The 13,073-nt window shown below is 41.8% G+C and overlaps 1 long non-coding RNA gene across 1 annotated transcript in view; it reads right to left on the bottom strand.

Annotated features, from left to right (window-relative positions):
- Positions 1-4,285: 4,285 nt before the first annotated feature.
- LOC120410189 overlaps positions 4,286-13,073 on the bottom strand; it is a 149,039-nt gene continuing 140,251 nt past the window's right edge. The window contains exon 4 of the long non-coding RNA XR_005602146.1: positions 4,286-4,367. This is a non-coding gene — a long non-coding RNA (uncharacterized LOC120410189). The remainder of the gene's footprint in view (positions 4,368-13,073) is intronic.

Here is a 13,073-nt window from a genome sequence, read left to right as displayed (position 1 = left end):
CAGCTGTTAGCTGAGGCCGCCTAATTTTGTGCTGCATAATGACCTTACACCAGAGGGATGGGATCCACTCAGAATTCCTTGTAGTGCTCTTGCAGATTTCATTTGCTTGTAAATTCAGGCAAGCAGTGGATGTGCTGGATGCCAAAGTGCTCTGTGCCACTGTGGATCTGTGCTACAACAAACAGCAGAGGTATCCCATTTCTGCCTTCCTGGGCTCACTTGAAAGACAGAAATCAAGTGTGGGCTTGCCATTATCTCCCCCAGCTCTCCCCCCAGTCGTTAAACAAATGTGACTTTTAGCCACAAAATAGACACAAAACACAGGTGTAGCAGTTTTGCAGTTTCTAAAAAAGCAGTTTTGCAGCCAGGACTTGGAATAGCCTCCCTTGCTTATGAGCATGGCAGAGCAACTAAGCCAGCTGTTTTGATAATGAGTTTTAGTTTCCTACAAAACCCAGTCTGCTGGGCTGGCCAAACCCACCTGTCACCTATCTCTGATGTTCAGCTTTCCTTCATGGCTTTTCCATGTGCAGTTACTTCCCCTAGGTTTGCAAGGTGTGGATTCACACAAAAACGCACAAATTAATGCAATGCTCTTTTTCAGCTGTTTAAGGGCATTTTCACCTGTGTTTTCACCAACATCTGTGACACCACCGACCCCTCCCTACAAACTGAAGAACAAAGGGGGAGTTTTCTGCTCCTCCCATGCCAAGGGATGGGCAGGAGAAAGCAGAGGTTTAATCCTAATGTGCTACACACTCCCTCTTGCACAGGGTGAGCAGCAACTGCAGCAAGCTCTGCCCTGCAACTCTGTGTCCCAAACAAGCTGTTTAGACCACGCAGAACAGCAGGTGGGAAGGGCGCCCACAGTTCCTGGAAAAGGGATTCCTTTTTAGGGCAGCAAAATAAATGCCCTCCAGCTCGCCTCATCTCCTTGTGGAACACACACAGCACTAGTGCCATGGTACAGCTGTGTTCACAACAGCACAGGGCAAACGCAGCTGGGGCTGCCTGGGGTGTGGGTTTGATGCCTTCAGAGAGGTGGGACCTTCTCTCCTGCCCCTCTCCAAGCCTTGTGGCACTGCACAAAGCAGTCTGCTCTGAAAGCCTATCGCAGAGGTAGTGCTGTGCTGAGCTAAGAGATGTAGGGTCCCAGCTCCCACTTATCGCAGACCTTAGGGACAACTAGAAACTTCAGCAGCTGTCTCTGAGGGAGATAGAACACTGCATGTTGCTTTTCCCTGTCAGTCACCAAGAGACAGGAGGAGCTGGAAGGCAGAAGCTTTTTCCTACCCATAGAAAAATACATTCTACATAGAAAAATACATTTACCTGTACCCATTTTACTTCCAATCTTGCTCCATTGCCCATGGGTCAAGAGCCCTCATGCTGATTTCTTAGGAATTTTTAGAAACCAGTCCTATTAGTGTCTTAGGGACACCAAATCCTATGTACTTCTGCTACACGAAGATCTTCAGAGAAGCAACTGTACTTGCTAGTGGTGGTTGCGCCTTCAGCTTCCCCATTATCAGGTAGGAGACCAATTAGCACAGACTTTTGTATTCTCTAAAATACATAGGATTCATAGATCACAGCAGTTTATTCTATTAGATGCCAGAATTTCAACCTTCACATTTCAGCCTAGAGGACAGGCTTTAAGAAGCCACATCAAAGGTACAGGACAGCTTTATTTGTTACTGTAGTTCAGATTTGGAGAAAAGAGAGCTTTGTTTGTTCCAAAATGGCATCCACAGAAAAACCACAATAGACCAGGCATGTTCTTGAAGACAGATGCAGGGACAGATAAGGATATATTCATATCAAAGAATCAAAAATAGCCTCTTATGAAGTCAGTAAAGATGGTATCTGTCAGAGAAGAACAGTCTGGCTTTTGTGCTGAAGAGATGAGTAAGGAATTTGTAGACCAGGCAAATGAGGAAGAAATAGCAGTGAGTCCAAGTGGGAGCTGCTATTATGGAAATAGTCTCTTCATGAGTCCCCAGTCAAGGTCCTAAGAACATCTGCTTTGTGTCTCCTGAGCTTAACAAACCCATCAGTGATTGCTGCCTTGCAGGCAGGAGCAGCCACAAAACCTAAAGCAAGGGGGTGGGAGGAGAGCAAGGAAGCAGCAGGAGTGAGACTGGCCCAGAAATGCTTCCCCAGTGGGAGGCCCTGAGCAGACAGCCCTGGGGGGTATGTGCTGTCCTGGGGGGGCCAACAGAGAAAAGGGTTTGGAGGGAGCCTGTGCAGTCACATCACTGTCTCATACTCTAGAGGATGTGCCAGCCCCGCCTTCCTGGAGAGGAAAAACTGCTGCTTTCTGCAGAGAGAATAAAAACCCCTGTGCAATTTTCAAGTCTTAAAACTCTGACCCTGTCCTAGACATGACTGGAAAGTTCATGGTATCCATGTCTTTTTAAACCTTAGCTGTTCTCTGGAAACAATGATCTGTCTCATGGGTACCACAAACAGCCATGGCCTGTGTGATACAACCCTTTGTCCAAAATAAGTTGAAGGACATAAATAATTTCAGCCAATGAACACCTGCCAAGTTATATCTGGTGTGGTGTTGGCACTAATCTGAACTGTTTTTTTAACTGGTGACCTGCAGGTGAAAATCTCTGCATTCCCCTGTGCTGAGCTATCCACTTGCTCAGATTCAATATTTTATGTTCCCCGTGGTGTTGGTGTTCATGCAATATTTAATGGACGTGTACAGTGCTTTGCAGATCACAGCATATCGTGTATTTCTGCAGAAGTAATGTAAACCATGACCACATGAAAGATCTGATGCCATGCTTGTAAAATGCATGCTTTTATTGCATATTAAAATGAACCCTATGGAATTAGTTATAAAACAACATCCCTTAGTGCAGACAGGCCAAGACAGTGCTGCAACTCTAGTTTTCATTTAGTGGTGTTTAAATCTGAGTGCTGTGGAGTCACCATCCCTAAACTGGTAGGTTTTGACTCGACATTTTGCTTAAATCTTACAAGAAAGGACTTGTAAGGGGGTACAACAGCCATTGCTTGTTCACAAGAAGGGGGTAGCAATGAGAGTTGTGCTATGGTTACATTTTTATCACAAACCCAGGCTGTGGTTCCCATTCAAATTAGTAGGAATTCAGCAAAAATCTCTCCAAAAGCAATTTTATGATGCTGTGATTATTCTTTCATGTTCTTATTCCCTTTGTGATTATGATCATCACTGGCTCCAGGCAGCTGAAAAAGGATTTGTTCAACATCATCTGTTGGAACCACTTTTGGAGGAAAGGCAAGACTTTGATTACCTTTTTTCATTTTATTGTATTGAAAAGCATGTGCTTCTACAAAAAGTTTAGATTTTTGCCCAAACCAATTTTTTTTTCCAGCCAGACCTTTCAAAATTTTGCATCTGACCAAACCAAAGTAGAAGATTTATCCAGTGAAATTAAAGTAAAAAGTCTGTTAGTATGTGCAAAAAGATCCCCTGAAAAATCCCACCTTTTCTTTTTTTTACTATAGAGACCAAAAAACCCCTAATATACATCCTGGACACATTTAATTCCTTTCTATGGGGTACTGTGAAAAAAGATAATCCTACTGTATCTATGTTTGTGCTTGTTTTTGCATTTCCCTGTTTTTAATTAGCCATAAAAATTACATGTGTTTTTGTAACAAGAAGAGTTTGGTTTTGGCTTCCAGAAGAGACTATCATCAGGACTACCATTATGACTATCATTGTGAAATATGAAAAAAGACAATTTGTTTTTATTTTCTTATAAATCGATTAAGCAGCCGGGTAATGGAAATGAACAGCTCCGTGGATGAGGCATGACATTACAGGACATCACAGAGATGGGATGTCAAGAATTTGGGAGAAGCACCATGGATCAGTCACTCCTGGGGGGTGTGTTGGTAAGGCTGACAAAAGGTTGCCAACAAATGCTGCTTGTACGATGTGGCTGTTCAGGGATGAAGTCCAGGGGTTAAGGAATGACAAGGAATAGAAGGGAAGAGATACAGCTCCTTTACTGCTCACCCCAGTAAATCCACCCTTCATATTTCTCCCCAAACCAACAGAGTAGCTGTAATTGCAATTATTTTTAATTTTTCACCTTAGTTCAGTTACACCAAAAAGCTGTTCTCTGTTCAGCACTGAACTGACAGGTGCTTGCTTCAGTGAAATAGCACATTGTAGGCAGGAGGGCAACCCGGGCAGAACGAATTGCACTGCTTCTCTGATCTGAGGTGACAAAATCCTTTCTTCCATCAGGTTTTAATCCTCTATGGGTAACATTTTACTTACTGTGCTCTGTGCAGAGAAAATGTGATGCAACATTAATTTTCCCTGCTGCTTTATCTGTGGGCAGATTCCCATTTTCCAACTGCAAAGAAGCAAACAAAAGAAAAAACAGTGAACATCCAATAAACCGTTGGAGTTAAAAACTTGGTGGCAGAAAGAAAGGAGGGAATCAAAATCTTTATCCCAAAAAACCCTATGACTGCTGGAAAAAACCCTCACCAGACAAAAAACCACTGGCTTGATAGAATCACAGGAAGGAATGCCCACAGCATGTACGCTGTAACAAACCCAGGGTTTATACAGTACAGGAACATTCACAGCACACTTAGTGAAAATGTGTACATTGCACTTGGCCACAGTATTTGCTGCTGCACATGACAGGGAACTAATCTACCTCTTGTAACAGCAAGTGCTAAACACAGAGGAAGATTTTTTCACCCAGAGCAACTGTAGTAGGTAATAACACAGCAGAAGTATGAATGCTGATGCAAATCCTAACTGTAAGAACCTATTTGCAGTCTGCAACAGAGAGTGAAGTACAGAAGAGCTAACAAGGGCCATTACGAGGATGTCATGCTAACCTTCTTCCAATCTTCTCACAAACCATTCTCAGCCAGCTGTCTCATCTGGCAAGCACAACCAGAGTTCAGCTCCTGCTTTCAGTGTGCTGACATGAGATTTTGGTTTCCTGGAAGGATCTTTCCGAGGATCTGTGAAACAAGTAAGCACATAATCCCCCAGGACCTTCCCCCAGCCATTCAAGCAGCCTGAGCAAGATGATGGGGTGTGTGTAAGGAGTCAGACAGAAGCTCTGTCTATTATAGAATAAACAACCAGCAGCTTTGCTGCCAGGGATCCCAGCAGCACCTGCATTGGGACTGGCAGCAGGGAGAACAAGACTGCCTTGGACAGAGTTTAGGAGTGTGTCAGCTCCCATCCACTGAAGGCCAGTCCAGTGAGATAAACCTTTAATAACTTCTCGGAGAAGCTATGTCTTCAGACAGCAAGGACCCACAGAAGCATACCCATAGGATAATGGCTATTTGATGAGTATTAGCAATGATTCCATTTGATGCTAAATAAAACTTAGGCCTCTGAGGACAAACCATGGTCATATAATTGTGGAAAGCGAGATCTCTTTCCCCTTGCAGTAAAGGATCATGTAATTAATGCAAGCACAAATTAAAATTTAAATAATTGATAATATTATTACTAAAGAGCTATATATAGCAATGTCAAGAGGCCTAGAAAATCTGGCAGTAATTGAATTAAGCATGTCTAAGGAGCAGCATTAAGCAATCTTCCCACACACATACCCCAAACAAACAATGCCTGGCCCAGAGACATCCCTAGCACAGGAATGGTGTGGGAGAGAACAGAATAATGTTAATAAGGAATAGGGCCACACGGCCTGAAGTTGTTCATCAGAAGAGCCACAAGCAGCTCAGCTGCATGAAGTGAAGGTAGTGATTTGTGCCACGCAAAGCAGTGGAACAGCTGAGGACTTTAATGAGAGCAAAGGACATTTTATAACATTCTGAGTGGAATGGGAATTTCAGCTATGGATTTGAAATGAGCATCAGAGCACCCTGTCCATTACTGTAGGGCTTTAATACATGAATAGTCAGGTAGTGCTGACAACTGGCCTACACAGAAACGAGGTGGCATTAATGACTAAATCCTTTGGAGGAAGGGAAAACATAGCAATGGCCAGAGAGAGATAATCAACAGGATGATAGGTGATAACAGGTGGTAAGTCTGTTAATGAGAGGTCAAACAGCAGCTGTCAAAGCAGAAAAATTCAATATGCCTTCTCCTGTTTCAAAACCACAGCAGTACTGGCCAAAAGCTAAGAACATTCCAAGACCCCCAAAGCTCTTGTGTCTCTCGGAACACTCCTCCCTTGTTCAAGAATTACTTCCCCTGCTTTGTATCCAATGGCTTCTTTCCTGTTCTGTAACATCATAAGTCTGACAGTGAAAGGTTTTTCCCTTGATGCAACGTTCTTTCCCTGTCTGGCATTCATAAGTGATTACAGATGGAATGAAAGCTCTTGGGAATGGGGAGAGGTACAAAAAATTCTCTCATTGGTGATCATCATGAACAATTTACATGGGAACTTAGAGCAGTGCTGCTCAAACCCAAGCTCCTGTCACTATTAAAAAGAATTACTATTTAATGAGCTTCTGTTTTCTTTAATGGTGTAAGATTAAGGCTGCTTGCCACCAGGTGAATACTAATAGACAATTTTTAAGCAAATGAGGCCCTCATTCCCTTAATTTTAATAAATGATGGAATAAAACATGCTTTCTTATTTTCCACTTTGTTAAGCAGAAGCTTCACTACAGACTCCTTGCTTCAGCAATTGAAAGCATTTGGGCTTACTTTGTACCTTTCCCTTTAAGATTTTATTTAGAGAAAAAATTTTATGATAAAAATTGAAAAGAAACATTATGGCACAACAATTAACTGCACAGAAAGCTCATTTCAGTTTAATATTCTACTGCAGTGTGTGAACTGAGGGAGAGCAAGAGAAATCAGTCCCGCTCAAAGCAAACGGGAAGCTGACAGGTGAAGCTTGGTGGTGTGGTTCATGAGCAAGTTACTGTGAGAAAAGCTGGAGGGGAGATTTCCAGCACATTAGCTGAACCATGGGAACTGCCTGTGCTCATGCCACCTCGAGAGGTAAATGTGTAGCTTGCCCCCAGGTGAAAATGGATCTTGCCATTTCCAACACAAAGCGCATCACTGGCTTGAAAGAAGCACCTGAAGGCAAATAATGAGGCAAAACAGCAGAAGATTATGAGGGATTCCTCCCAAGGCCTGTCGATAGCAGAAGGTATGAATATACTTGTTTAGAAATCTAATATGTGGACTAATGATTATTCTGAAGTAGGAACCGGACTTTAAGCACTGGATGGGTGCAGAGAGGATCTCTGAATGCCACATAGGAATTGCAGCCTAGGGAAGATGGAATCAGGATGCAAAGGGAAATAGAACATACTCAGCTGATGGATTGGACAAAAAAAACTTTGCAGCAGCAGTTTTGGGAATAATGTATTTGTTGAGAACAAAGCTAATGGCGTTGTAGCAAACAAAAATACAAAGAGAAGGGCAGAACTTAGAAGAAAGCATGTCAATTATTAGGAGGCACACAGCAGGCCATATCTTTTAAGATCTTACAGAATAAGAACCTGCAGATTCTAGAAGTAACCAATATCAAATTATGTCTAATTAAAGTTTAAATAAAAGGCAGGACTGGTATTTTTCACAGTAAAATATAGTAAGGAAGGCTTAAAAGAGGGCAATTAAGAATTCTCTACTAGCCATCATCAGCTAGAGCTGCTGGAGAAGACACCCAACAAGGGATGGTAGATTTTAATTTGGACTGATTGAATCATATATATCAGAGTGGGCTGTCTCAATCATCTACACAGGTACTGTAAGTGAAATTATATTTGTAGAGGAGAAAAAGAGTGAACGAAAGCCAGAACCTGCTGAAATATCTGTGAAAGTTTGAATGGGTTAAGCAGTACTTCCATATTGTGCAAAACTCTAAGCACAACTACAATCAACTCTTAACCACCCTGAGCCTAAATGCCATCTTAGAAAGCAGAATTTGTACAACTGCAGCTAAATTAATTGGGCTGACAGAAAACATATGATGAGATTTTTTTTCAAAATCGAGTGTAATTACAATTCGCTTTAACCCATTTCTTCCTCACAGTTGCGTTACATAATTGCACAATTTCAAAGTCGAAACACAATAATAATTTATCATCAGTAAAAACACTCAGATGTTCTTTCAAATGCAAGTATTACAGGAACAATTACATTTTGCTTTAAAAGCAGGAACACTCAGTGCTCTGCTCATTACTGGTGCTCAGAATACAACAATCATGTTATTCAGGATACTTATTGTCCACATAGGTGCCTGGCAAATTGCTCTGAACATTTTCTAGTGCAGTTATGGACAGATTGCTTAAAGGTTGCATCCAATAAATGGAACAGCATTGTGACATGGTTTGTACTATTTATAAGAAAATATAAGCAGCTTTAAATCCCCTCCATCTAAGGGTGTAGAAAGTCTTGAGACTATGCAGTGGTTATCAACAGGTAGCTATATTTTTCCTTTAATAATAAAGCTAAAAGGAACAAGCCATGAATGAATGACTAGGGAACAATTAAAATTACTGACATTTTTAATTTTACAGCACTGGTTGGTAACTTACAGCGTTTTTAATTAAAGGTGTTGTTTTTCTTGTTTAATTCTTCTCTGTATTAGTGCTTTAATTTAGCTGGCTGCTAAACTGCATCTGCAGGCGTGCAGAAGAGGTTGTACAGAGTGGGAAATAGCAGGGGGAATGGACAGGATTTTTGTGGGACTGCAAGCTTAAAACCTTAAAAAGTTCAGAAGCTTTCTCTCCAATTTGCAGGTTACAGAAGCCAAGAGATCCAACAGAGGTAGGACATGGATTTAGCTAGTTTATTTGAGCTTGGCTTGTGTCCATATGCTTTTCCTCTCCTTCAATACTGCATAGGGACAGCCACCACCATCTAGAAGAATTATCAGACTTGGCTCTAATGACCCTACATTCTGATTTTCGGAGAGGAACCTATTGATTCAGTTGCAACTCCAGTGGAAGATGTAATAGAAGACCAGCATGATTTTTCTAGTTGAGATTTTTTTTTTGTGCACTTGGGATCCATTAGTATTTACTAATAAGTCAAAGCTATGTAAATACACAGGGTGTAGTTTCCCCTCAAATTCCATAGGTACTTTGATATGGAAGGCTGCTTGGGTAGTGCTCTGACTGTCTGCCTTAGGTTTTTGAAGGAAATACCCTTGCACAGACATAATCTGACAGATCCTTGCCCTGTTCCCTTCAAGTTAAACTGGAGACTACAGTAGTTGCCTTTATATAAACACACAAAATTAGAAGTGGAGTGGTCATTCAGCTTTACAGCACTGCAGATAACAATGGGAGAATCAGTTCAAGAGGAAGAAGCACAGAACAGCATAACACTGCTCACTCTACATCAATGAACAAGTGCAGTGCAGTGAGACTGCAGCCTCGTTTTTGCTTACAGAGTCCTTCAGAACTGAACCCAGACCCACACAACCTGAGAGACTGGGACACAAAGTTAATTTGACACTTGACTTTTTTTCCCCCTACAGTTTTGCATTTTGTCTGAAGGTTCAGAGCTTGTCCTACTAATTTTTCTCAGTGTTTCAAAAATCCTTCAGAATATCTGCAAGCAAAACTTTACAGCAGGTTTAGAAGCTTCCCTTAATTTCCAGAGCTGATTGGGAGGGAAGCTGACCCTGCAGGTATTAACTGGCAATTTGGATTAAAATGCCTCATTTAAAGAAATTACTCCACGGATGAATGGTTACCTTGCAGGAAGACAAAAGTAAACTGAAGGACCATTGAGCTGGCATATGTTTGTGTCCTGAAATAGAAGATCCCTGGGAATAATTGCAAAAAATAGCCAAAATAAACCTGCTTTGCAAAAGAAGCAGGATGATCAACAGTCATATCTGTGGTTTAATTCCAGTTTACATAGGGACCAGAGTCTTTCCTCCTTACTGGAGAGAGCTGTGAGAGCCTGTGCTTTTCTTTTAAATTCACAGACTTCAGGAGGAAGGCTTGAGACCATTTTAACAGGAAGATTAAAAGTGAAACAAAAAAGGAATAATATTCAGATGGTTTGATTTTCCTTATTCTAACTCAGTTTCCCCTTTGCACTGCAAAAGTGAGGTACACAATGAGGGAGTGACAATAGCCAGACTATTTTTCAACAAGTTTACAGCTTAAGTACACAAGGCACATAAAATGGAAAAGGGAATGCTTCATTTCCGTTTTGAAGGATGGTCATACAGGGACTAGGAGATTTAGTGATTTGTTCAGAAAGAGCCTGTGCTGTAGAGCAGGAAAACACTCTAGAAATCTCATGCTCATCCTCTCTTTCTCGATGATTAATAATACTACCCTGTTAAAAATTTAAAAATTGCTTGTCAAGGGCACCAGCTCAATATCCTGGCTTCCATCTATTTTTAACATGCATGTGAAAGGAAATGGTTTCAACACTGAAATGAGGATGAAATCTTTCACCAAGAAGGGTTGGTGGGAAGTAATTACAGAGCTATCTTTTGTTAGGATGGTCACATCCACACTTGCAGGGCTCATGGGTTGAGGAAAGCCCTATAATGTCATTTTGGATCTGCATCTTACCTGCTCTGCTCCCCAAAAGTAGCTTCTAAGGACGGTAGTTGCTCAGAGATCCTATTCATGGGGAAGAGTATCTTGGTATGGCATAACCCATGGGTGTGCTGTCAAAAATCTGTGCGTGGTCTAACTCTGCTGCAACGTGTTACAGACAGTCCTGCAACTTTTGCAACAAATGCTTCTCAAAGCAGTAACATGGCTGTAGGCACATATCTCTGTGCCCTCAGTTAAATAAAAGAAAAAAAAGGTGCCTTGTTTCTAACACAAATCTCTTGTAAACTACAATTTCTCATGCCTGCTGAAAAGGCATCTACTGGTTCATTTGGAAGGTCCAATCGGGTGCAGAAAATGGAAAAAATTTCCCAGGTTTCCCAACACAATTAATCCCTAGTGAATCTTCCTGATTAGCTTTCTTTTTGGCAGGTAATTAAGACCTTTAGCAAATTACTCATGTGCTCAGGTTATAAATGTCATTTATTTTATAAGCCCTATTCCAAAACCAGCAAATAATTCTAAAGAGATGCTATGGAGAGGGCGGATGGTGAGGAGGCAGTAGAATAGAAAAAGGCTGACAGCTTCTGAAGGGAAAGTGCAGGGAGTGCTACAGACAGGAAACCAAAGAGACAGGAGGGAAGGACAGCCAGCCAGGGAAAGAAAAACTGCAGAGCAAGGGAGGGATAGAGTGGAGGAAACTGCAGAAGAGAGAAAACATGACATGGAAATGGAGTAAATAATAAGACAACAAGGTTATTCCCAGTAGCCCTGCCCATAGTAGCCATCAAAACAAAAGGGGTTGCTTCAAGCTCTACAATTTCACATTAGTCTTTCCTGTAACCATCATGCCCATTTTAAACACAAGGCTCTATTTCCCTTTTCCCCACCCTCACTTTGACTTTTCCATCAAGATTTTCATCCAAGTGATGCTTCTCCAGTTTAGGAGTGCTTCTTTATGGCACTCACAGGGGCCTCAGTCTCACTGCTTCGAAATGCTACTGGGAGACAAACTGCAGTAAGTAGGAAAGAAAGACAAGAGAGAACTCAAAGGCTCATGGGTTTTTTTCCATCCCTGTACATAATCTGTCTTTTTTTAAATAATGCATTAATCCATTAAAAAGGGATTTAAGCCCTTGCTCTTTTTAAAGCAGTTTACACAACTGACTTTTTTTTTCTCTGACCATTTCACTGCTCTGTTTATGGTTCTTTCACTACCTCGAACTTTTTAAATAAAACACTTGAGTTCCAGAAAAGGGGGTTTTATCTCCTTAATGAATAAAATGTCTCTAATCCGCTTTACAAAACTCAAAATAAAGCCTATAAATGTATTGTGGGTGTTTGATGATGTTTGTCTGCTTTATTAGTCATGTAATACAGCACTGCAATGTTTTTTTCACCTTGGATTTTAAAGTACTCTCCTTGGACCTTAACTGCTTGTTGATGGGTTTGGGATTGCAGTGCTTCTCCCCCTCCTTCCTGCCTGCCAGACTCCACCAAGCTGGAAGCTTTGCCAAGTGCTTTGAGACCAGTGTTTTCAGCAGGGAGGTAGCATCAAACCCGGGGGTGTGTCCTACTGAGCATTACTGCTGTGCCCAACAGCATCACAGAATATTCCGAGCTGGAAGGGACCACAAGGACCATCGAGTCCAATTCTTAAGTACCACAAATTTACAGATCCTGGAAGACCCCAAAGCAGGCATGTCTTGAGCTGCAGCTCAATGCTTACAGCCAGCTTTGCACTTCACCAGCCCTTGGCTTACCAGTGCCAAGCCGTGTCACAAAGCGTATGCCATAAAATCTAAGTCAATGCTGGCTGCCTGAAGTCCCCAAGGGCTCACCCAGCCACCACTCTCTGGTGTCCCAAGCTTGGCCCCTGGTGGTGGCAGCGAGGAACTTGCTGTGGGATCTCCACACTTTCCAAGGGCTCCTGCACCTCTCTGCACGATGAACCAACACATTCCTCTTAACTTGCAGCAGCCTGGGTACTGGGTATGATGCTTCTTGCATGTTTAATCTTAAACTTTACACCCTGTAAGTCAGAGTCACTATTTTAAAATATTTTTCTTTTAAAAAGTAAACAGCAAAAAAATTGTGATCTTTCATGCAGGTTGGAAAGATAGACTGGATCCCCACCAACCTTACATACATTATTTTTCCCTCGGAAAACAGATAAAAGATGTGCTATAAAAAAGAAAACCCAGGCAATAGATTAGAAATATTCAGTGCCAAAACCAGCTAACTTTGCCTTCAGGGAAGGTTGTATTTCAGCAGTTTTGCAGTGTGCTCCAACTGCTCTGCATGTGCCCACCCCTTACCTGCTGGGCAGCCGGCGCCAGCTTGCTCCAGAACTGCTCAAGTCCCACTTGGTGAGAAAAAACCCCTGTGTACTGCTGGAGCCAGGACCTAACTAACAGGGCTGCATTATCATTGTAGCAGGTATTTTGAAAGCCAGCCTGAAGCCTTAAAGAAATGTTGACTTCTATCTTGAGGGTAGAAGGAATACACAGTAAGTACCACCAAATGAATTATTAATTGCTTAGGTAAAAGAATGAGGCTAATTCCAT

Source organism: Corvus cornix, chromosome 6 (genome assembly GCF_000738735.6).
Source record: "Corvus cornix cornix isolate S_Up_H32 chromosome 6, ASM73873v5, whole genome shotgun sequence".
In the NCBI taxonomy this organism is placed as follows: Eukaryota; Metazoa; Chordata; class Aves; order Passeriformes; family Corvidae; genus Corvus; species Corvus cornix.
Note: the sequence above shows the minus strand (reverse complement) of the source record. Positions and strands in the feature narration are given on the sequence as shown.